Genomic DNA, 23,529 nt, shown 5'->3' with positions numbered 1-23,529 from the left:
TACTAGTGAGGAGTGAAATGGGCAACAGAGTGGGGACTTCAGTGAGTTTGCTCTTACCAAATTTGGGCTCCAGACAGAAGGAGAAAAAAGAGGCGTGATGTCCCATTTTCACCAGCAGCATAAGTCTGTGGTGCAAAGAACTTCACAGAGTCGTAGGAAGATTCTTCTACTTTTCTCTGAGGCTTCACCTGCCCGGCTGTGGCCTGGCTCCTCACCACTGCCTGGCTCCTTTGCATGCACTCAAACAAGAGGCAAGATGGATTCTGCAGGAGATAATTTCATCTGAAGCCACATTAACTCCCCAGACACACTGTCTGCTTCTCGTGGTACATCCCAGGAGAGGCTTCATTGGCACAGCAGAGACAGGAAGGCTGATGGTTTGTGGCACTCCCCTATGCCAAATCCCGGGAGAGACTTCCTCCTACTTTGAATTTCCTCTGTTCATATAAAGCAAAAGGACAATCTGAGGCATTGCTCTCAGTATAGTTCAAAACACAGTTTGAAGTGTGAATTTTTCAATATTTGAAGCATTGGCTTTTATGATTTATTTATTGATATTCCAGGACAAGCATCACAGAGTGAGGCTGGCGCCTAGTCCAAATATAACAACAATCATTGAATGAATAGCAATATTTTCAAAGACATTTTGTCCATTACTATGCAGATAAATTTTGTCTCTGTATAATATCACAAAGCTATCAAGATTATAAGATCAAGCATATTGGAGAAACACTACAAAAACTCTACTCTGAACTGGAACAGTTCATATTGTTTCATTTCTGACAACAGCATGCACTTTATGAACAGAGCCTGGCTTTATAGTGGGTGTGACTCAGGCAGGAGGTGTGCAGGGTTTGCGGTCTTTTATCCCTTGAGTCCACCTTGCAATATTGCTGGTATCCGTGTGTAACAGATAGTGTTGTGCACTGGGCTGGAAGATAATAAATAGATGTGAGCTGATGATTTACAGGAGGGTGCTTGGAACTCCTTGAACCACTGGGGAAGGGAAACTGTGCCGGTACAAGGTTGTGCTGTCAACCTCGCAATAGTTTTTCCTCTCTCCTGAGGGCAATTTCTCCAAGATGTAACTTGCTTCCTGCCTCATCATCTGGAAATTCACAAATCAGAGGAATTGTGGTTAATTACTAAAATGGCTGATCCATAGATCCTTAGCTGTCAGAGCCTGGGGGGAGGGGTTTAATTGTTGTTTTCCTCTGAAAAGATTTCTCCTAAAGTGATGAAATAACTCACATTAATGAAGATTGCAAATAGAAGACTTCTGTGATTATTTCCAATTGTTGCAAGAATTGCTTATTTAAAATGCATTGCCTCTTAAGTGAAGAAACAGATATTTCTCCAAACATCCAGAATAAATTTAGCCCTAAAACATTCATAACGAAGGATGAATGCATATCCAGGCTACCACTGCATGTGATCTCTGATCATACAGTAGTTAAGTTTTACAATCACAGTGATTTATGGTACTAAACTGTGTAGCCTCATATCTGCAGGGGCGTGGGTAAAGGGGTGGAACTCTCATCAATCAAAAGACTATACTTTTTCAGCATTTGGATAATTAAGGCAGACAGTTAAAAAGCATGAAATAATATTTTTAAAAATGAAATCAGAATATCTATTTGCATAGTGTTATTAAGCAATACAGTGCTGAGACACCTTTTCAAAAAGCTTGCCTAGAAATCCACTTGTTATCTTGCAGCACTTGATATATGTGTTCTTCAAATTCACACTGAGGGTATTTGTAGAGTTGTTATATAATACACATACTGTCCTCGACTTAAAAAAACAGGATTACCAATAAAGGCTGTCCTTTCAGTTTATTCCAAGATCTAAGCAAAACAAAAAGAAAAAAAAATTAAAGGCTCAAGCAATTTTAAAGTGCAAAATTCTGAAATCTCATTCTATTGATGGTGCTTTTCTTTCAATTCACCAATCCCAGGTAGTCAGGCATAATGAGGGGCTAGCACAAGGGGAACTGTATTAATCAAACAATGTTCAAAAAAAAAAGTTTAATTAACTGCATATTTTGTAAAAGCCACATTTCATTACTGTTTGTTAGGAAGATGGAAGCATGCACTGGAAACACTAATTCTAATTATTACTTGAAGTGGGAGTTTTTGGCAGAAGGTCAAGGAATAATAGAAGAATGTGTGAATCTGTGCTACAGCATAGCAGTAAGACTAATCATTTGAATACAGCCAGTTGCTTTTTCTTGGACTGTCTGTGTGCTGTTCAATGTTCTGGATGAATCTAACACAATCAGCCTGTTCTCTGGTGTATATCCACTTCCTGCTGACTCAGGGCAGCTTGCCTCTTCTGCCATTTATTAAAATGAAACATTCCTATTAAAACACAATTTTTCAGAGAGATGACCAAAGAGATATTAGTAATGACATTATTAAAACTATTTTGTTTAAAATGAACTGTCACACTTGTGTGTTGCAAAGCAACACAAACAAATCTATTTCATTTAGCAAGAGATTGCTTTGAAAAGCTGGATTTCTTTCTTTCTATTAGAAGGTATTGCAGAGGGGATGTGATGTGTGCTCCAGGAAACCTCCAGCTTTTATAGCTATTAGAAAGGAGGAATATTGTTTCTAGTACTCTCCATAGAAAATAATGTATAATTCATGGATTTGATTAACATGCAAATATGATCCATGGTCTCCAATGTTTATATCTCCTAATAATCTATTAATGGTTTTAAAAGTAAAGGGTAATAGAAACATTTTGTATGAGCAACATTACTCGTGGCTGTCTATGTTTTTCTCTAATTGTATAGTATAAGCATGTATAGAATTAAAACAGAAACAATGGAAATTAATTAACCTATGATTCTCAAAAAAATATTTATTGAATATAAGGTCACATGGCCAATAATTTAAAATTTGCTAGTGAAAGACCCTATTATCATCAGATGACAACATGCCTTAGAAAAATTTTGCTAGGGAATGGAAAGGTACCTGTTCTATAACTATTGCTTGAAATGACCCCTTGATTTGGAAATAGGATTTGTATTGAGATTTCAGCTCCCCCATCAAATATGGAGGGGGCAAGAAACAAAGAAATTTAGCATACATCTCAAAGACTTGGACTTTTTCAGTTCTCTTTGTAACAGCAATGGATAGATGAGAGTTCATGGGGTTACAACCTTGTTTAATGTTTTAGGATCAGCTACTCTCCACTTCCACACTCTATCTGAAATGTTAGAGTTGTCAGACTGAAAAAATGCCAAAACCCACTTCTTGCTTTGTCAGAGCAAACATACAGAGATGGCAGGCAGGTAATTCCCGATTTTGGGGTTTTCTTCTACTCTGAGCACTAGGTGCTCAAGGTTTGCATATTTTGCCTCCAACTTTCTGCAGTACTGTTGCACAACTCCCCACAGCTGGTACCCCAGCCCATTGCTGAGCCCCACACCTTTCCCTCTCCCTCTCCACAGGAGGATCTGCCAAGGTAGGGATTCACTTCTGTATCAGAAACCACAGAAAGAGAAACAGTGCAAGACATGGCCACATCTGCTCTTTGTTAAAAAATACATTTAAAGTAACAATGCTGTAGGCAACAATAACCCATTTTAATCAACTAATGGAAAGAAACATCCTGTCAAGGACAGTTTTGATGATTTTCATTTTATAACCCATAAGCACTGGACAGTATTTTAGACCAGGGTTGAGGACTTTTTTGTCTGAGTCTGAAGAGTTTGTCTGAGGATAAGGAGAAAAAAATAATATGTCAATCTCCACAGCATCTCTCTATATTTCTAATAAAAAATATTCCTCATATCACATAAATATGAAAGGAATGATGGACTTCTGAACATTTATTAGCAAATAAATATAGGGCCTTTTTTAAAACAAATGCATATATGATGTCAAAGCCCTTTATTGAATGAGCTGTTCCCTTCCTAGAATGCTCATTTCTCAGACAAATGAGAACAAATTATGTAAGGCTGGGAAACACAAACAGGACTTTGAATCAGCATCTTAGCTCATCCTTTTGTGGGTGACACTGTGGCATGCAGATCCTGATCATAAACTTGTGCCAGTGCTTTAATCTTCAAGTGTGACTAAAAAGTCAGTCTCTTATCCTCACTCTTGTATGTTATACCTCTATTATATCTTCCTCCCTTTTGAGGCAAGGAAGAACACTCATAACCCTTCCAGAAATGAGAATTGCCTGAAAGCTACTGCTGTATGAATTTGGGAAGATGGGTGCTGGGTCCACTACAAGAGAGGCAGTTCAGAAAACAATTTCTATGCTATTCATATTGACCCATATGTGTAGAAAAAAAAGTATTTCTTTAGTAGAGGCTACCTGTCAGTATAAACAATCACAATTGCATTCACAATGAAAATACACCAATTTTGCACAACGAAAAAGCCTGTTGGTACTTAGACTTCACAGTTCGCTACAGATTTCCTTAATTAAATGAATGTAACAAGTTGATTAGACTTGAGAAGCTCTGAGAAAAGTCAGATCCATTTATACTGAAAAGTAGGACTCAGAAATAAATTATTCACAGTTGATTAGACTAAGACAAGCATTTCTCAAACATTTCTCAATACTTCAGAAAAAGCGACATATTGAACTCTATTTTACTGTGAGGCTCAAAATGGCAATTAACAGTCCTAAGCTGCATATAAAAACCAGTATGAACCACGTTTACAAGAACATTGTGTGTGAATCAAATTACTTTATCTTTGGTTTGAAGAACTTGGAAATAATTGCCAATAAGTATTCATGTATAGGACCAGTTTTTTGAAACAAGTTATTTTAATTACTACTAGTGTCAGGAGTACGTGTAGGCAATTTTATTAGATTTAATGTGTTTAGTGAAGCTCCCTGAACTGTAGCTGGTTTATTTCTGTAGAGGATGAAATATTTAATATAACTTTATTATTCTTACTTTCTAATATTGTATTTATTTCTAAATGAAATCCCAGCATTTTATGTTTTCTTTGCATTCAAAGAGAATACCAGGATGAAACACAGCAATATATTTATCCTCTTGAACATCTGAACATCATGTAGACATGGCATTCTATAGACTCCACTTGTAAAATACATTCCTTTCAAGCTGCATTATTTAGAGTCTTTTCCATTTGTACCCACACCTGGACCCCAACACAATGATGAGCGGAAGCTCTTCCATGAAAGAATGTGAAAAAAAAATAGAGGGGAAAGGTCTCTAAGATGAGAATATCACAGTCCTAAAAAATTATATAAATCCTCAATGATTTTCATTTAGCAGCACTTTCACTTCTAGATTATTTTTCTCAAACATGGAGTTCCTTGAACTTTCCACACCCAAATTACTAAGAAAATAAACAAATTATATCAGCAACTCTGTCTGTAAATAATACTAAGAAGGCAATTCCAAGATATCCATACAGGTGAAGAATCAAATCTTAGCATATGTCTAACAGACTTTCAAGAGATATGATTTGTGGCTTTGCTTGCGTTTCTGTTTTCCTTACCTACTGAGGCCATACACCCAGGCCATTTCCAACACTGCAGTGACAGTCCAGCTGCCCAGAGCAGCTTGCATAGCTCAGGACACTCCACTGCATCTGCCACAGCTGAGGGATGGGCAAGGACACAGTCTGCCTGGCACAGGAACAGGCACTGAGGGGTCATGGGCACAGAGACAGGCACTGAGGGGTCACGGGCACAGAGACAGGCACTGAGGGGTCATGGGCACAGAGACAGGCACTGAGGGGTCACAGGCACAGACACAGGCACTGAGGGGTCACAGGCACAGACACAGGCACTGAGGGGTCACAGGCACAGGAACAGGCACAGGCACTGAGGGGTCACGGGCACAGAGACAGGCACTGAGGGGTCACAGGCACAGGAACAGGCACTGAGGGGTCATGGGCACAGAGACAGGCACTGAGGGGTCACAGGCACAGAGACAGGCACTGAGGGGTCACAGGCACAGGAACAGGCACTGAGGGGTCACGGGCACAGGAACAGGCACTGAGGGGTCACGGGCACAGGAACAGGCACTGAGGGGTCATGGGCACAGAGACAGGCACTGAGGGGTCATGGGCACAGAGACAGGCACTGAGGGGTCACAGACACAGGCACTGAGGGGTCACAGACACAGAGACAGGCACTGAGGGGTCACAGACACAGGCACTGAGGGGTCACAGGCACAGGCACTGAGGGGTCACGGGCACAGACACAGGCACTGAGGGGTCACAGGCACAGACACAGGCACTGAGGGGTCAGGCACTGAGGGGTCACAGGCACAGACACAGGCACTGAGGGGTCACGGGCACAGAGACAGGCACTGAGGGGTCATGGGCACAGAGACAGGCACTGAGGGGTCACAGGCACAGGAACAGGCACTGAGGGGTCATGGGCACAGAGACAGGCACTGAGGGGTCACAGGCACAATGCCACTGTCTCCTCCCTCCTCCAGGAGCAGACTCAGCCAGCTCTACACCACCAGGAGGGCTGAAGGAGTAAGACAATAAAAGTAAAACAACGTGGCACTTCACCATCATCCATATTGTTCATCACCCAAATCCAAAGGTAATATCCAAAGGTATTATCTTGAACATGTCAGTCCCATGCAAAGGTTTACAGATATCTGCAAACATTCATACTTCAAGGAACACAACAGTTATGCACTTTGCTGGTGTGATATAAATTAGCAGTTTCCCACTCTTCATTGCCACAATAAATCGACACAGAAAGAACTGCTGGTATATACAACAACATCAAAGAGACTGGAATAGAAGTGGTGAATTGCAGTTATAAAAATAAATTCCTATAAAGAAGAGAGAAGTGAAAAGGAGACGAATGTTCTAATCTTACCTTCATCATAATCTTATTAGCATTTCTCAGTGAGTAGTTCAAGTATCAGTCTATACTCTTATGAATCTGTCTCATAAATATGTCAAGTGCAAAGTATAGTTATTTTAATAGTCTGTGTTGGTGGGCTATCATGGATTTAATTAAGAGACAACTAGTGTATGAAATATGACACAAAAGCACCAAACTAAATGGAGAAATGTTTTACTGCAGATTTAAATCAGGGACACAGAAGTAAGGACGATCTGGCCTTACAAACCTACCTACATTTAATTAATGCAGACCAGCACAGACCTGTTCATATAGGGGAAAAAAAAGAGGCATTAAAAATAATGATTTAAGCTATAATATGTTATTTATAAAGACATTTGCATTATCTCCAACAGCATTATGTTATTCATAAATGTGTGTTAGTTTGTGGCTCTTAAATAAATTTCCAAAAGCTGGAAATGCTTCTCCAATAAGAATTAGTAAAATACTACTTTCAGCTATATGTTTTTCCAAAATGAAGCCTTTATTAAGCTTCCTGCCTTCCTCTGAAGGGTCTCAGAACACTCAAATCATTCTGTTACAAAATTGCCAATATTCTTCTAAGGTTGCAATGAAAACTGCTATTTTCCATCCAAATCTGCTCTTTCTCCATCTTTCTCCATCTTTCCCCGTCTATTCAAAAAATGAGGGCATGCTCAGCACTGTGAGTATGCAGGATTAGATGTTTGAGCACTGCACAATCCTTCCTGCTATCATTTTGGTGCACTGCTTTGACTTGATAGGAGATTTGGCAAGATACACTAGTTTTAAGAAGCGGTGCAAGTGCATATATTTTCACGTTTAAATTCCTTAAATTCCTACTTACGAGTTTAACACTATTTTAGAAAGAAAGAATCCACTAATTCCCTGAAACCATTCCAGTATCTTGAACTGATCTTGCAAAATCATTGACTGCCAACAACATCAGCTGCACTGAAGTTGAAAGCAAGGCTTACTATTGATTTATAAGGGCACAGAAGCAGACTCTGACAATAAACAGTTAAGAATTCGCCTGTCTGGCTGTAAGAGTAGATACCTGGGTCAACTACAGGAACCATATTTATACATGATTTTCATGTCTAGGACTTTGCTTTTTATTAACCTGATCCAACAGGTACTAGCCATTTCATGTTAACTTTTATCAATTCAAGTAGCTTCCAGTCATTTAGAATAGAATAACCTTTAATTGGTTGGTTGTTCTAACCGGCAGTTATAGTATTCAGTGATTTTATTAACCTTTTATTACTAGAGAAGAAAAAAGACAGTAGCCAGAAAGCATCATTAAGTGAACTTAGTCCTTATTTTTAGAAAACTTAGAACTGTGGACTCTAGATGCTCTCTAAACACCATAATTTGGACTGCCAGGAATGTAATAAAAACTGTAAAATGACACAAAAATGAAAGTACTTGGAAGAAAGAAATTCATAACTAATTTTATTTTTTGGTGAAGAAAACATCAAAGGTTTGCAAACTCAGCCTGGAAGGCAAAAATGGATAAAAGGATAGAGCCTATAGTTTCAAAATATTTTTCTCTTTAATGAACGGTAGAAAATATCTATAAATCTCTTCCATTATCACTGTATTTAAAAAGCAGTCAAATCTTTTGTGCCTGACATGTTTACAGTAAATCTATTATCATCTGTCATGTTTGCATAAATTGTCCAAAAGTTCATCCTGTCTTGGCTGTCTTTCAGTATTCATTAGTACTAAAGTAATTTTTGGAGTAAATGAAGGGAAAAATGCCAAGAAATTGAGATAATGCATAGAAAGAATGAGATTTCATATAACTAACAGGAACAAAGAGAGCTTTTTTCAGCTAAATTCACAGAAATTTGTTTTTTTATTGTATTTTATTATTTGGGGTTTTTTTTTTATTTTTTATTTTATAACCAGTATATAAGTGTAATAAATAACCACAGACAATCAGGATGAAATTCTAAATAATATATGATAAGGTAGTAATATGGTCCCAAATAGGTATTTATATGGACACCTAACTTATCAAATGGCTCTTGTCACAGGTCTGCTGTGAGCTGTCACCTGAATTTAGCATACCTTTGCACCTTCTCTGATAGTAAGAATTACTGTGCAAAAACACAATGTGAGTCCCAGTCTTCCACCAGCTTCCTCAATTAAGAAGACAAATATAACAAAAATGGAGAAAACACTGACAAAGAGCTGCCATGGGGGTACAGCCTGAAACACGGGACTGGCTGAAGCTCTTGTCTGGCGGGGGGGGCACTGCACAGCTGAGGGCCCCTGGCTTCCCATGGGACAGAGGACTGGGGTGCCTCCAGCCTCCAGAGCGTATCCTGGCTTAGCCATCCTTATCCAGGATGTTCCTTTGTGTGTCCTGGCTTAGCCATCCGCTCCACCCAGGATGTCCCCAGTGTGTCCTGGCTTAGCCCTCTGCTCCACCCAGGATGTTCCTCAGTGTGTCCTGGCTTAGCCATCCGCTCCATCCAGGATGTCCCCAGTGTGTCCTGGCTTAGCCCTCTGCTCCATCCTGGATGTCCCCAGTGTGTCCTGGCTTAGCCCTCTGCTCCACCCAGGATGTTCCTCAGTGTGTCCTGGCTTAGCCATCCGCTCCATCCAGGATGTTCCTCCGTGTATCCTGGCTTAGCCATCCGCTCCATCCAGGATGTCCCCAGTGTGTCCTGGCTTAGCCCTCTGCTCCATCTGGGATGTCCCCAGCGTGTCCTGGCTTAGCCATCCGCTCCACCCAGGATGTCCCCAGCACCCATGCCCTGCCTTGCAGTGCTTGGCTGTGCCATGGGTGTTTGCAGGAGGCAGCAGAAGCACGGCCCCCTTCCCATCAGGGAGGAAGGAACAAAAACAGAGCTTTCAGCTTCTCAACACACACTACCAAATTCAAGAGCTTCCTCTCAGGAATAATTAGAGGCACTTTGGGTGGCATTGTAACTGGAGCATCTAAACACCTTTTAGGTTCCCTGTAGCACAAGGTAGTGACTTGATAAAAAGGGCTGAAAATCAAGGACATAATCTTGCTGAATTATTCAGGTAATAAAGAGGTGAATAGGTAAGAAATAGCTGTATTGCTTCACTGCAACCAAAGGAACAAGGAAACCCAGAGCCTTCTAGTCTAGACTCCCATGGAATCAAACCCGAAGATGTGCAGGAAGAAATTTACCCTGGTCTACACTCCACACAATGTGTTCATTAGATTTTAAAATAATGGGGCACTATATCTCTTCGCCTCAGGGCACAGTTGCTTGTGATTTCCATTAAAAGTCTTGTTGACAGCAGGGTTTGTTCAATGAAGTGTGAACATAACAATGGTTTTACAGAGTTTTACAAAGTAACTTACATTCACATAAAGCTCCCCACACCTCTGTATCAAAAACAATTTGTAGAATTAAATATTTAACAAACAAGTTTGAGATCTACAGTGATTAAATTAGTGAGATAATTAGCAAGATATTTAAGGTTAATGTTTACAAGTAGGTTAATTATATCCTTTCCCAAATCTCTGTTTTCATTTCATTTGACACATGTTGCAATAACAGTGAAAGTGAGGCCACACTTGCAGAGGTGGCAGGCAAGGCAGCATGTGTCACCAAAGGTGACTAAATGTACACTTCTGAGGGAACTTTTCTCCAATATACAGTCTTAGAGCCTTATGTTCTTCATGTCCCAGCAATTCTCCATCTTTTAGGGTGAATTTGTTCGAATAACACTTCAGATCTGTATAAAGAAATGTTTTCTGCAGGACTTAAGGGATTTCATAGCTTCAAGGCTTCATATAGCTCTCTAATGTTAATTACAAAAGTGACAGCGTTTAATGCTCTGTGCTGAATTCAATCTACTTGAACAGCTCCTGTGTACAAGACTGTAGACCCAAGGCAATGCAGAGAGCTGAAATTCCCTCTGACTGGATGTCAATGAGGTTACTTACGTTTATTGTAATGAAAGTAAGAACAGAATCTGCTACAATGATCACCAAGTTGGTTGTAGAGAATCAAGAAGGGAATCAGGTGCTTCAATAAAGTTTTAAAAAACTATTTAGCAGGTATTCGTGCAGAGGCAACAGAATATGCCATCTGGATTAACTTACATAAAGCTATTCTGAAAACATGTCAAGTCACTGTGGCCATGGGCTCTGAGAATCCAGGGAACACAGCCATGCATGCAGTGAGCTCAGCTGCAAGCTGATGCTGTTGAAGGAAAAGGTGGTGAAGTTTTCCAGTAGCAGAAGAAACATTTTTCAAGCATCTGACCACTGTTTCCTCTTCTTCCTGACGGAATGCATTTGTTGTCTTCTCAGCACACCAGAGCCCAGGACCAAACTTCCCAAACTCTGATGGGACTAAAATCCCACATATGAGAATGAGCCTCAAAATTTCCACCTCTAAAACAAGGTAAGTCCAGAACCAGATATTGTCAAACATTACAACATTTGATATTCAGATCTTATTTAGACAGCACGTGATTTGTAACTACTACATGTGCCCCAGCACATTTTACAGGGTTTCCTCCTTGGTAAACATACAACATGTAGTCTGCTGAAGGCCTCTCAGTCCAGCCGCCCTCCTCCAGGCACTGGCAGCCTCAGAAAGAGTTCATTTTTCATTCATTGCCAGTTTTTGAGTCTTCAATCTGGAAAGACAGTTGCCTCTTCCATAGGGTCAGGGCTGCTGGGGGACCTGTTCTCACGAGCCATGGGATCCTGTCCTGCCCAGTCCCTCAGAGTGAGTGCTGTAGGCTGTCACTGCACAGCAAGGGGAGCTCCTGGAGAGGCTGAGTTACTTCTCATTCAACACAACTGCAGTGCTCCCATCCCCTGGAATCACACCCATTCCTCCCCAGGAAGAGGGTGCTTTCTGGCTGTTAATGACACCTGCTTTGCCTCATGGGGCTCATGGCCCAGCCTTCCCTTGGGAGCAGCAGAGGCCCAGCCTGGCCCTCCCCTCTGGAGTGGGGTCATAAAGCTGTTATTGGGAAAGCAAAGTACACTCGCCATGGCCCAGGGGAGGAGGGAAGCCAGGACTGTGGCGCACAACTGGATAAATTCGTTTGTGTAAAACTTTCTCCGGCTACAATTTACTGAGGAAAAGGATGGATCTGGAAGTCTTATCCCTGTCTAGGGAGGATGTGTTTTCCTATACCTCTGCAGCTATAGGAACCAACCTTCTAAGCAAAAGGAGACACCTTTTAAACTAGAGGGAGCCACAGCAGTTGGTTCTTGGGTTCTGCATTCTAAGAAACTCACTGCACTATGTTGAAACTTTAATTGTTTTCTGAATTTTTTAAGCTGCAAAATTTTATTCAGTGTGGTTTTATTTGGTTTTATTTTTTTTTGTTATATTCTAGTATGGTGCTGTTATTTGATATATTATTTTATCATTTTGCCATACCATTATAAAACATTAACATGCCCATGCCTGCTGGACACTGCTGATAAGGAGGCTCACAAGACAGGAGCTGGTGCAAATCAGTCTCTGTCCTTTTGAAAAATTAGTTGAAGTAATTTTACATTTTTACTTTCCCAAAGAGACACTGCAGCTATTTCTCTCCCTTTCAAATTATTGGTTCAAATCACTGCAATGTAAACATTTATTTCTCTATCCTACATTCCTACTGCCAGAGACAAGCCCTCACCTGCAGTATTTCAGGGGCAAGTACAGAGGTGGGGATGCTCTGGGCTGCACTGCATTTTCACAAGTGACTACTGTGAGTATACATGCAAGTAGAGCAAGTGATTTTTGAAAGGCAGTTAGATACCCAACCAGTAATTGTGTGCACAATTACTGTGATTACACATGTAATCATGGTCATTGTGCTTTTAAATGATGCATGTGCTATTCTAAAAATCCACTGCTGTATTACTAAAATTAATGGGAGCTTTGCCATCAATTTAAACTGATGGAGGATCAAACACTATGCATTGTGGCAATATCCAAGATATATTGAAGAGCAAATGCATTTTTTGCAACACAAATGCTAAATCCTCAGTATATTGAAACAGTAAAAGAGGGGTGGAGACATAGTTTTTTAGCATATGTAGGTATATATTCATTATGCATTCATTAATAAATTATAATTTTTTAATAGAGTTCTGGATTTGATTCAAACTACACTGACATGAAGAGAAAACCATGGCTCTGGATCAAGGCTTCTTGCTCTAATGTTTCCAATTAGCTCAGGTTATAGAGCCGTGCATGCACTTGCTCATGACAAAATCTTTGGCTTTTGACTACCTTGTCTTTCAAGAGTTAAACAGGAGTTGCAGTGAAGATGCTGTGCAATACAGTAGGTACAGTGATGTGTAGTATTTCACATCTAGTCTTTGTCCACGTTCTAACAATGTGCATTAAATGTGCTACTATTGTCTCTTTTTCCGATTAGTTTACAGCCCTGTAGTTCCAGCTGTTTTATTCTGAAACTCTAAAACCCTGTCACTAGGGAGTTCTGTGTAATTGCCCATAATATGCACCACATTATCCATTTCAGGAACTGTGCTGAAAGACAGCAGCAATAAGGGGTTTTCTAAAGGCAGTCTGGTTTACACTAATGGATCTAACAGGAAGGAAATGCAATTTGAAAGAAGCTGATGCATATGTTCTATTGTTGAATATAATGTTTGATTTAATTATTAACTGTCTGTGATGGAAAGTCAGATCCTGCTCAGTTCTGCTTACAGTTTGGTACTCTGCTACCAGTAAAAACAGATGAGATTCAGTCTTAGGATTTAAGAGTTCTTTGTAAAGTACTGACATTTAATTGTGCTTTTATAAAATATCAGCTGAAGAACTTCAATTGCACACTTCTTCCATGCAGACTGGCTTCCTTTTATCAAGCTAAATATACAATATAGAAGCCAACTCTCTTTCATTTTCCCTTGCATAAATCAGGAGATTCTCAAAGTTAACAATCTGCTGTAATTATTTAAATAAATATGATCCAAATTGAGTTCATATTCACTGCTGTTCATGACCTATTCATTTTTATTTTATTTTACTTTCATGTCATACACATAGCACTGCAGTCAATCTACTGTATCACCGAGAATGTTCACAATGGACCCAAGTGAATTTTTAGGAAGGAGTTAAAATGTGCTGGCATGACTATACCTATCCTTCTTTTATCAGGAACAGAGGATTTGGCAGCTCATTTCAGTCCAATTCTATAATTGGTGTTTTGTGATGTCTAGTAAATTGTTGCATTGTGTTACAAAGGTCCCTAATTCCATGGGTGGGTGTTAACATGCTGTAAGGAATGAATTCATTATGGAGAACTCTTACCTGAAATTCCATTATCCTTTCCTCACCATGGTGACTCCTATCAAACTCATTCATATAACGTAATCTGGAAAAAAATAGGTACTGATGCTAAAGCTGTATTTTCAGAGGAGCTTAAAGGTAAAAAAAATCACAGCTCTTCTGCATGATTCAGACAAAAACAGTGGTTTAACACCACTAGTAAACAAAATAATTGAGCAACGTAATTTCAGTTTTGTATTTTGCATCTGTCTGGTGAGATTATTATCTTTGAAACTATCTTAAACAGATGCCGAACTGGAACTGAAATTAAACAATAGTAATGACATTTGCAGTGCATCCAGAATGCAGCTTTTGTTAAACATACCTTTCTACAAGTAGTGCACACAGCATTAGCTCTGTGGGATGCACCTTACTTTGCAAGCTCCAAAGAGATTGGTTAATTTTGTCAGGAGGGTAATAGAAAGAAATTAAGTTCCTAGGAAATACACCACCATGCCTCAGATCCCTAACTGATTTTGACAGCTTAAGAAGAAGTAGAGACCCTGTCCTTGGCATATTTGCGTTCTTGGTGTCAGTCAGTGAACTTCAGGCAAAGAGTATGAAAGAGCCATTAGAGCAAAATCCATCTCACATTTATCTGAAGAGTTTTCCTTGTAATCTGTTTTCTGCTGTAAGGATCTGAGGAGATTTTCTGAAAATCCAAAACATTTTGAATATTTTGTTTTAGAGAAATACCTCAGAGCTTTGATCAAAATATATCCACACACCTTTAGCCCATGGCTCCCATCACAGCAGATTTCTGCTGGATCTTTCCTAGATCAAGAACACCATAAAACCATTCATAGGCTGTTGCAGGACTCCTTTAAAGAACTTCTTCTGAACAGCCTTGCCAGTAACCAACAAATGGCAAGGTGTGCAGCCTCTTTAAAAAAGTTAACAAACCCACAAAACAGGTACGAGCTGAGGTCAGCTCATCTTGCCTAAAGTTTTCCCTTAGTTTCACTGTTACTCCTACTCCCAATTAAAAGTTTATTGAAGCACTTTGCATACTCTAGTGTATTGAAGAAGCAATTGTTGGAGTGAAAAGGAAAACTGTCAGTTCTGAAAATAGCTTGGACTACTCATGTGTCATTCTCAGTGTATGCTGAAATATCCAGAAAAACGTGGCTCACACTGCAGATTGCATCAGATACCGACACATGTATAAGCAACTCTCTCCCCACTTTCTCCTCCTGAGGCTCATTTTTACAAAACACATGGTTAGAACTAAGCTGTGCTTTCTGCTATTGGAGTAAACTACAATGGAGCAGAGCACAAAGGAAATTCATTCCCCATGCGTGTGTAGGATCTGTCTGTAGAGCGCAGTGTGAGAATTAAGGCAGACACGTGTAACCAGCACACTGCAGGGGAGGGGGGAGACAGCCTGCTTCATTCTCTTCAATCTCATGACCAGACCTCAGGTGAAACTCTGTATGTGCCAAGTGTCAGATCATTTGCAGTGACAAACACAAGGCTCTTGCACAGGTCCTGGGAGCTCATCCTCCTATCTCAGCCATGCCAGAACCCATCTGGTCTGAGCATCCCCAGTGCACTCCCAATGCACCTGTGTGACCAATCCACCCACTCATTCCTGCTTCCCTTCTCAACATGCAGCACTCTGCACTGTTCGTGCTTTGTCTCCATCCCAAAGTACCTCTCTGTGTTTGCTGGCTTAGGCATGTCCAAGAGGGGGATTGAAAAGGGTCTCAGTGGCTGCACAGAACAGCAATGGAATAAGGGTGGAAATCATTCACAGGGAGACAGAACTGAACTCACGCAGGTGTTCCTCCATGTCTGCTGTGACTCCTTTAGGCAGCAAAACAGGTGAGTTTGCTGCATGCTAATCAGGAAAAAAACCATCTGAAATATGCATCTGCACATGAGCATCTGTGCAGAGTTTCTCCAAACCAGTTCTCAAGTGCATTTTTTCCCTGTATGGGCCTCTTTTGTACTTTGTTGTGCCAAGAGGCTTATTTTGTATAGGTGGAGAGACCCCTACCCACCAGTCATCAGGGAGTGCTATTAATATGCAACATCTTGAATGCATGAGCTGAATGACAAGCTGGCAGTGTTTGAGAATGTGTGGTCCAAGTTTATGTCTCTCCCTGAAGAGGCGAAAAGCCCCTTCCCGAACTCTCTGCCAAACCGTGCAAGAGATGAAAGAAAGGAGAAGGGGCAACCTATTTTTTTTTGCCTCTCTCTTCCTTCTCTTCCTAATACCTTGACATTGTCGTTTCCTTCCTGTGGCCACAGTTACTGTGAATGGCCAATTTCAAATAGTTTGCTACTACTTTCAATGTTGAAAAAGAACAGGACAGCATAGCTGTTAATTTTTTTTTTTCTTAAATGCTTGTGGAAGAAATTGGAAACATTTATTATTCTTTTTATACAAAAATTGTCTTTTGGATTCATATGTCATTATCGTGTCTGAAATGTCCCAACAAAAGTGAGTTAAATTGAGGTCCTGAATTTTAGGCATTTTTGCAATTTGCTTTTGGTCACACAATGTCACTATGCAAGCCTCAACTCAGCAAGTTTTTAAGCCTGGAAAAACTTGCTGAGTGTTTCATGTGCCTGAGTAGCAAGAAAGGATACCAGCATGTCTCATTATGGTTTAGCTACAGTTTGATCTAGGAAGAATAAATGGGTATTTCTTGTACTTCTGACCAAGAAGATGGGAAAGGATGCAGAGGGAAGAGGAAGAATCAGACAGTCACCATTCCTGGCCTCTGAACCAGCCTGGAATGTTCCCCGACATTCCATGGGGCTCAGGAGCTGGACTTTGCTTGTGCAATTTAGCTGCATCCTCTGAGATGTTCATCTAGGTCCTCCTGCACAAGAAATGTGCTGGATGCTGTTATGACATGACATGACAGAACCATGCTGTGGTTTGTTTGCAGCACTAGTTCCTTAAACACATATCTTTGGCCTTCACCAGCTGTACAGCTTTGGGGTGATCAGAAAGAATTAGAGAAACAAAGGCCCATGGATTAAAACTTTGCTTCTGAGTCTTGTGATAGAAGAACCAGAAGTACCCATACATGCCCACCTGTATCCATGTAGTCTGGGAGCAATGTCTACCATGCTAGCAGAACTGAAACCCACCCCAGGACCTTTCCTTGGTACAGTCACTCCCACTGAGTCCATGTGGTCAAGCAAGAAGCTGGTTTTACAGTTCTCCATGGCAGTGTGGAGTTAGGACCTGGTTTTGCCGTATTCGATCCCAGCTGGCTGGGGCCTCCCAAGCCACGAGTTCCAGACCAGCATCTCCCCAGCAGTATCCTGGCTGGAGCCTGGCCTGATCAGCAAAGGGCTCCACCCCAGCCTCCAGGCAGAGCAGTAAGGGGAACAGCAAATTGGGCTTTTCAGACACCAGCTGTTTCCCTGGCATTGCTGCCTCCCTCTCTGCATGTGCCTTTGTCATTCCCTGAATCTCTGCCCACTGCACAACTCTTGGAATCAGTTAAAATGACTTTTGGGATGTTTTCCTCTTGCCTTAAAGGACTCCTGTGCTTTGTTTTTCCCTCAGTCACAGCAGAACATAGAAAATGGTCTACACGGAAAATGTGAAAGACGGTTTCTATGTAAATGCAAGGTAATGTCAGCCAAATTAATTTGTTCATTCAACGTCTATAAATAATTTTGTATTCGGCATTTACAAATTTATATTATTTCTTATAGGGAATCTATTTTCTACATATTCAATTCATTTTTTAACTGCTCCAACCATTTTTCACCATTCCATAAAGCAGGTTCATTTACAAATTATGCTTATCAATCATAAGGAAAATTACCTCTTTTACTTCTTATTATGAGATTGAAGTTCCATCCCTTTTTGGTGAAGATTTTGTAGTATCTTACCAAAAATTTTCAATTCAGGGAGCAGGGGAAGGTAGGGAAGGTCAGACAAATGCTGCCAAAGGCTAGCTACAATTATCAGCTTGAGAAAAAACCAGCTACAGTTTGTAGAGTGACGTGGAACAAGTACAAATACATAATTTTATAATGTTATGACCTTCCTTAAAATTCATTAATGCAAATTGGTTAAAATTTAGGTGAGTTATTAAGAACCCCATAAAACAGACAATCTATTAATGCAGAAGGAGCTAGCAACATTGATACTTTAAATCTAGGAAATATGGATTTTTATCAGCTTGCCCTCAGAATGAGTGAAGAGATTTTCCAGGATAAGAGACATTTGAGTGATTTAAACTTTCAGGCTGACATAACTCTGTTGTTGAGTGCATGTAACCTCCCCAAGATCACAGACAGGTGCTAGGCACAGGTCTTCCACAGAAGAGAAAATCAAAGCTTTGAATCATACATTCAAGGGTTTCTCACTGAGACAGAAGCGAAATAATTTTAAACAAAATTCTGGATATTGAATAAACACCACAGCAGCACGGATGGTGGCAGCAGAAGCTGGAAGGGTACCTGGGCTGTTCCCCAGCTCTGGCCCTGGCTTTGCATAGTGCTGTGTCTGGGATTGGGGCAATTCCAGCTGTGCCAGAGCAGGTGTGGGAGTGTCCCCACAAGCAGATGGATGAGCCACCTCCTGTGTGAGCAGCACCAACCTCTGCCCACTGGAGAGGCCATGCCTGCAACGTCAAGCATTCTTTCTCGAGGCACACTGTGGTGCTTTCCAGTTACAACCCTTCTGTGTATGGCCAATATCCTTACAAACATCCTGTTCCTTCTGTGAGTCATAGTGGCTTTACTCCAGCAGGCAGCAGTGGAAAGAAAACATCTCAGAGTTAAAATGCACCACCTCAGCCTCCTGCTCTACTGCCCCCAGAAAACACAACACACTTGGGGCTGTTTTAATGACACCTGATAGACTCCACTTACCCTCCTAAGGGTATCCTCTGATGCCACTACAGTGAAGAATAACTTCTCCCTACACTGTCAGCAGGACAAATGTGGATTTCTTCAAAATAATAGAGATCTGAAAATAAAAGAATATTGATTTAGGCCATGTTGTCAATCACAGGAAAGAACAGTCCAACAGGTATAGCAGAAAGGGAGTTTGTAACAAAATGTGCCTTTGTTTCTGAAGAACAGCAGATATACGTGGTTTTAATGTTGGTTGGATGGACTTTAAATTTCCAAGCGTTTCCTCTGAGACAAAGTATTTTCCTGGAGACAAGCAAGACCAAGAGAATTTCCACTGGACCAAAAAAAAATTATTCAACTAACAACTTCATTAGCACCTTAGAAAGGCAACAGCAGGAAAATCTGTAGCTGAACTTGGCAAGCATCTGGTAACTCTCACCTTGTGCAGATCCCTCAGCCACTGTTGGTACTCATGTATTGCCCAGGTTCCTGATACCTGGCTGTCTTGAGGTGCTACTGACACAAAAGCCTCCACCATTTGGATCTTGCTGTGTTCCCCCTCATTCCCAGCAGGAAGGATGCTGCCAGCCTCAGGCACGCTGCTCCAGGCTGTGAGTAACCCCAGATCCTACGGCCAGCAGGCATTTGCTACTAAAATGCACAGGAAGGCAGCCCAGGGTCTGACTGCACAGGCCTGCACAGACAGACCCATGGCATGGGACACAGCCTTTATATTAAACACAGCTTCAAAGCTGAAAAATATTAACAGACACCAAAAAATAGAAGCATAAAGGTCCTTTAATAGCCCTATGCTGCTCTTGCCATGAGCTCAAGCGCTTAGTGAGGAAGTGACCTTTACAAAATTATTGTTTATGATCTCTGTGTGTGTGCCAGTATAGGCACAAAGAGTATTCCAATTTATTTAAAAGGTTACATATCAAAACTGAATATGCAGTACAACTGTGTTATCACACTGTATAGCTTTTACACAGGAAATCCAATCCTTGAGTATGACTTCTAGGCACTGGGGCCAGTTTCTCTCTCACTATTCAAACTAGAGATGAAGATGCAATATAACAAAATAATTTATTCATCCTACATTTCTTGTTTTTAAATTATCTAAAAATCACTGAGAAATTGCACCCAATAATTCCTGGCTTTAAATTACTCACAAATTTCTTCCAATAAACAGTATTTTAGCTTGCAAAATATTTGAACGTGGAATTCAAGGTACTCAATATCCTGACAAGCCAAGGCTGGTCATGCTGAAAAATTTGGTTGTCTCAGTTTCAGAACCTGATTCAATTTCTTTTGAGTTGTATGGTATCTCTTATGGTATCTTATGCATCATAAACAATTTCCCCTTCCCCTGCTGCTTGTTAGAGGCACTGGCTATGCCTGATGAGGGAGACTGACCCAGTACTGCCTTACCTGCCCTCAAGCTGGCTCCAGTAACTAGGTGGGAAACCACTCCCCTGCTCCAAGGGAATACTTGTGTGTGTCTTTTTCCTTGCTCCACCAGTAAGAAAGTGCCTTGAATCAGCCATAGGGAATACTCTGTTCAGCTGCCAAGGTGAAAGATGAAATCAGGACACATTTAGCCCAGCAAAATAAGTGATTACACTCCTGTGCACAACAATGGATGAACCCACAACATAAAAACTAAACTGAAATTTAAAATTGCGTTCCCAGACTGCCGTTATTGATGAGGACCTCTCCCCCCATGTGAGATTGGTAGCACAGGGGCTGCTAAGGCCAGGTGCAAGCATTGCTCAGGCTGCTCCCCCTGAGCAGCCCCTTCCCCTTGTTTGAGCTGGGTGAGCTCACCTTCCTGGGCTGGCCCATAGGGTCCCGTGGTCACCTCTGCAGGCTGCCAGCAGCGTCTCCTCTTAGCCTCCCCACACATCACAGCTCCGGCCAGAACTGATCCTACTGCATCCATGGAGGTGTCAAGCATCCTTCCTGCTTCTCCTTGTTCCTAGGAACACAAAAATACTGTGCCAAGCAGGCCCACACCCCATCCTCTCATCTCACTTGCTGGTGTTGATTTCTCCTCCTGATATGGAAGACTTGCCCAACTAATTTCTCTTATGTCCCTAAGTAAGAATATTATTTTCACCTTCAGTTCTTCCTGCGAGTCACTGGGCTCTAGATAATGTTTAAACTGGATACACCATAAGAACAGTTCTATACAAACACATTATTAGATCTAGGACTTCTTTTGTGAAGTCAGCTTCTAATTGAAACCACACATCCCATGCTGGAGCTCCAGTGACAGTCATTGCATGTACACCACTTTTTCTAAGGTACCCCAAACTATCAGCCATTGCAATTTATCATGACTCTTGTCTTCAATGGTTAAAAATCCAAACAACCACTTCCTTAAAGTTATTCTGCTTGGACATAGTCGCTGAACTTGGCCATGATCATGGCCTGACAGCACAAATGAGTAGAAATTGGCCTCTAAGATTCACTTCATGCTGAAGTTCAATATATTTTTTTTTAAATCCTCAAATGGAAATTGGAAATCTGCAGAGTTTCTTATTTTATTGTTTATTCTCATTTGTTTCTGCTTCTTGATGAATCCTGTAATTCACAAGGTAAAGGTTTTCCAAAGTGTTCCATCCAGCTAAAACCTTCCTGGAGGCCTTCAAATATGCAGTCCCACAGAACAAATCACAAATATCAGGCAGCATGAGATAAAATCCAAATCTCACAATTAAATATATCACTGAAAAATTATTTTCTGCAAGTATATGAAATATCTAATTGAAAATTTGCTTTTTCAAATATTCATGAAAGGTAATTTCAAGTGCAAGTATGCTCGTAGAAAGTAAATTCACAAAGTCATAGGCATGATCAATTTGGAGTTAATTTTTGAATTTAAATGAATATTCATAGACATTTTCAACTATTCGTTTAACTTCAATACAGACTCATCAGAAGTCATTTGCACCTAGTTTTTATTAGTGCAAATCAGGATTAAAAACACTGAAATCAAAATTTGAGCATGTCTGAAAAATCCTTAAAAATCACAATTAAAACAGCCTTTCTTATCTTCAGAATGGAATAAATCTAGCTCTCTTTTTCTAGCTTCCTTTTCTATCAAAATTTGAGAATGATTTGTTAACTTTTGAAGTTATTGTTCTGCTGTCAGCTAAAGCTATTTATATGCTTTGATACTAAACATTCCTTTACATAATGGTGTCTCTTCCTCCCAATTCCTTAAAAATTACTCATCTGCAATACTTTTTTTTCCACATTTCCTAGGATTCAGTTTAAATGAAGTTTATAAAACTCTCATAAAATTTTCTATTTCAAGCTGATTTCAAAAGCTACCAAGTTCAATATTAAAAATTCTTCCACTTACAAAAAAAAATTGACAATATCAAGAAAAAGGAGGATTATATTTTAGGCAGTAAACCTAAGCAATGGGAGGTCAATGAATTATTGAACAATTTTCCTAGAGAGCAGCAATAGTCATGCTTAGGTTACCTACATGCTTTGTGTTCTCATGTGACTGAAGAACTAATAGGATATGATATTACAGTAAAATTGCATTGTTTGAAAAGCTTTAGTCATGAAACTTTTTTTTTTCACATCTTATGATTTATTCTTTCTCAGTTTGATGAAAACTCAGCAGTTCCTTATTTTATATGTCTTCAATTTTATCTGGAAATGCTGGGATGACCCTGAAGCTGTTTAGAAAGATGGGACTATATTAAAGGTCATATTTTCAAAGATATTCTAGGTAAGTTAGAAGTGTAAAGGTCTATTCTCCTATAAGATTCAAAATGTCCTAGTCTCTTCTAGAAAGGGCATAAATCTGTGACTATTTGGCTCTTTTGACTGTCTCCCTAATGTTCCTTGATCAGAGCAATGCACAATGACACAGAGTTGCATCACAACAGCTAACAAATTACATTAGAGCTAATTGAGTTTGTGCTCTATGATATCAAACATAAGCCTTTGCAGAAAATCTAACAATGAACATGATGCCCATCATTCTTGAAGACTAACCAATCCTTTTTTCCTCCTTTCTCCTGGAAAGATGAAGAACAGATGTAGAACAACATCTCTTAAGAATGTTATGGCACTTTCTGTATGTCACAAATGCAATATTTGCAGTTATAGTTTGGATTTATATGGAGCTAATTACTTCACTACAAAATAATTTTGCAACAAATGACAAATCTGAAAAAAAAAAAACAACAAAAAGAAAACAGTGTTCCCCTCCTCTTTTATTTTTGAACCATTTTTCTTAGATTATCCTAACATCTAAAATCAATATTTTTCCTTCTACTTATTTTCTTCAGAATCCAGCTTCTGGGCATGTTTTATACAAGGCAAAGTGAAAGGCTTAGCTTTGAAGTCACAGAAAATTCACTGGCCAAGTGTATCAACAATTCATTGCAATACATGTGAAGGCATAGAGCAGAGAACTGGTACAGATCAGAGAAACTAGCCAAGCTGCTGTATCAGTTCAGCTTCATTTATTAAAAGGAACTGACAAGATACTCTGTATTGGAGTCTCGGATATATT

At 40.2% G+C, this 23,529-nt stretch overlaps 1 long non-coding RNA gene across 12 annotated transcripts in view; it reads right to left on the bottom strand.

Annotated features, from left to right (window-relative positions):
• Positions 1–507: 507 nt before the first annotated feature.
• LOC143694642 (uncharacterized) overlaps positions 508–23,529 on the bottom strand; it is a 45,733-nt gene continuing 22,711 nt past the window's right edge. For 5 of the 12 annotated variants that reach the window (XR_013183258.1, XR_013183254.1, XR_013183256.1 and 2 more), the window contains 4 exons: positions 20,814–20,964; positions 20,418–20,551; positions 19,002–19,098; positions 8,295–14,199 (listed from right to left, as the gene is read on the bottom strand). This is a non-coding gene — a long non-coding RNA (uncharacterized LOC143694642). Of the gene's footprint in view, positions 7,138–8,294; positions 14,200–19,001; positions 19,099–20,417; positions 20,552–20,813; positions 20,965–23,529 lie in introns of those variants that run through there. The other 7 variants (XR_013183252.1, XR_013183253.1, XR_013183249.1 and 4 more) reach the window with 7 other exon arrangements.

This window comes from Agelaius phoeniceus, chromosome 8 (genome assembly GCF_051311805.1).
Source record: "Agelaius phoeniceus isolate bAgePho1 chromosome 8, bAgePho1.hap1, whole genome shotgun sequence".
In the NCBI taxonomy this organism is placed as follows: domain Eukaryota; kingdom Metazoa; phylum Chordata; class Aves; order Passeriformes; family Icteridae; genus Agelaius; species Agelaius phoeniceus.
The sequence above is the reverse complement of the archived record's forward strand: the minus strand, read 5'-3'. Positions and strand labels throughout refer to the sequence as shown.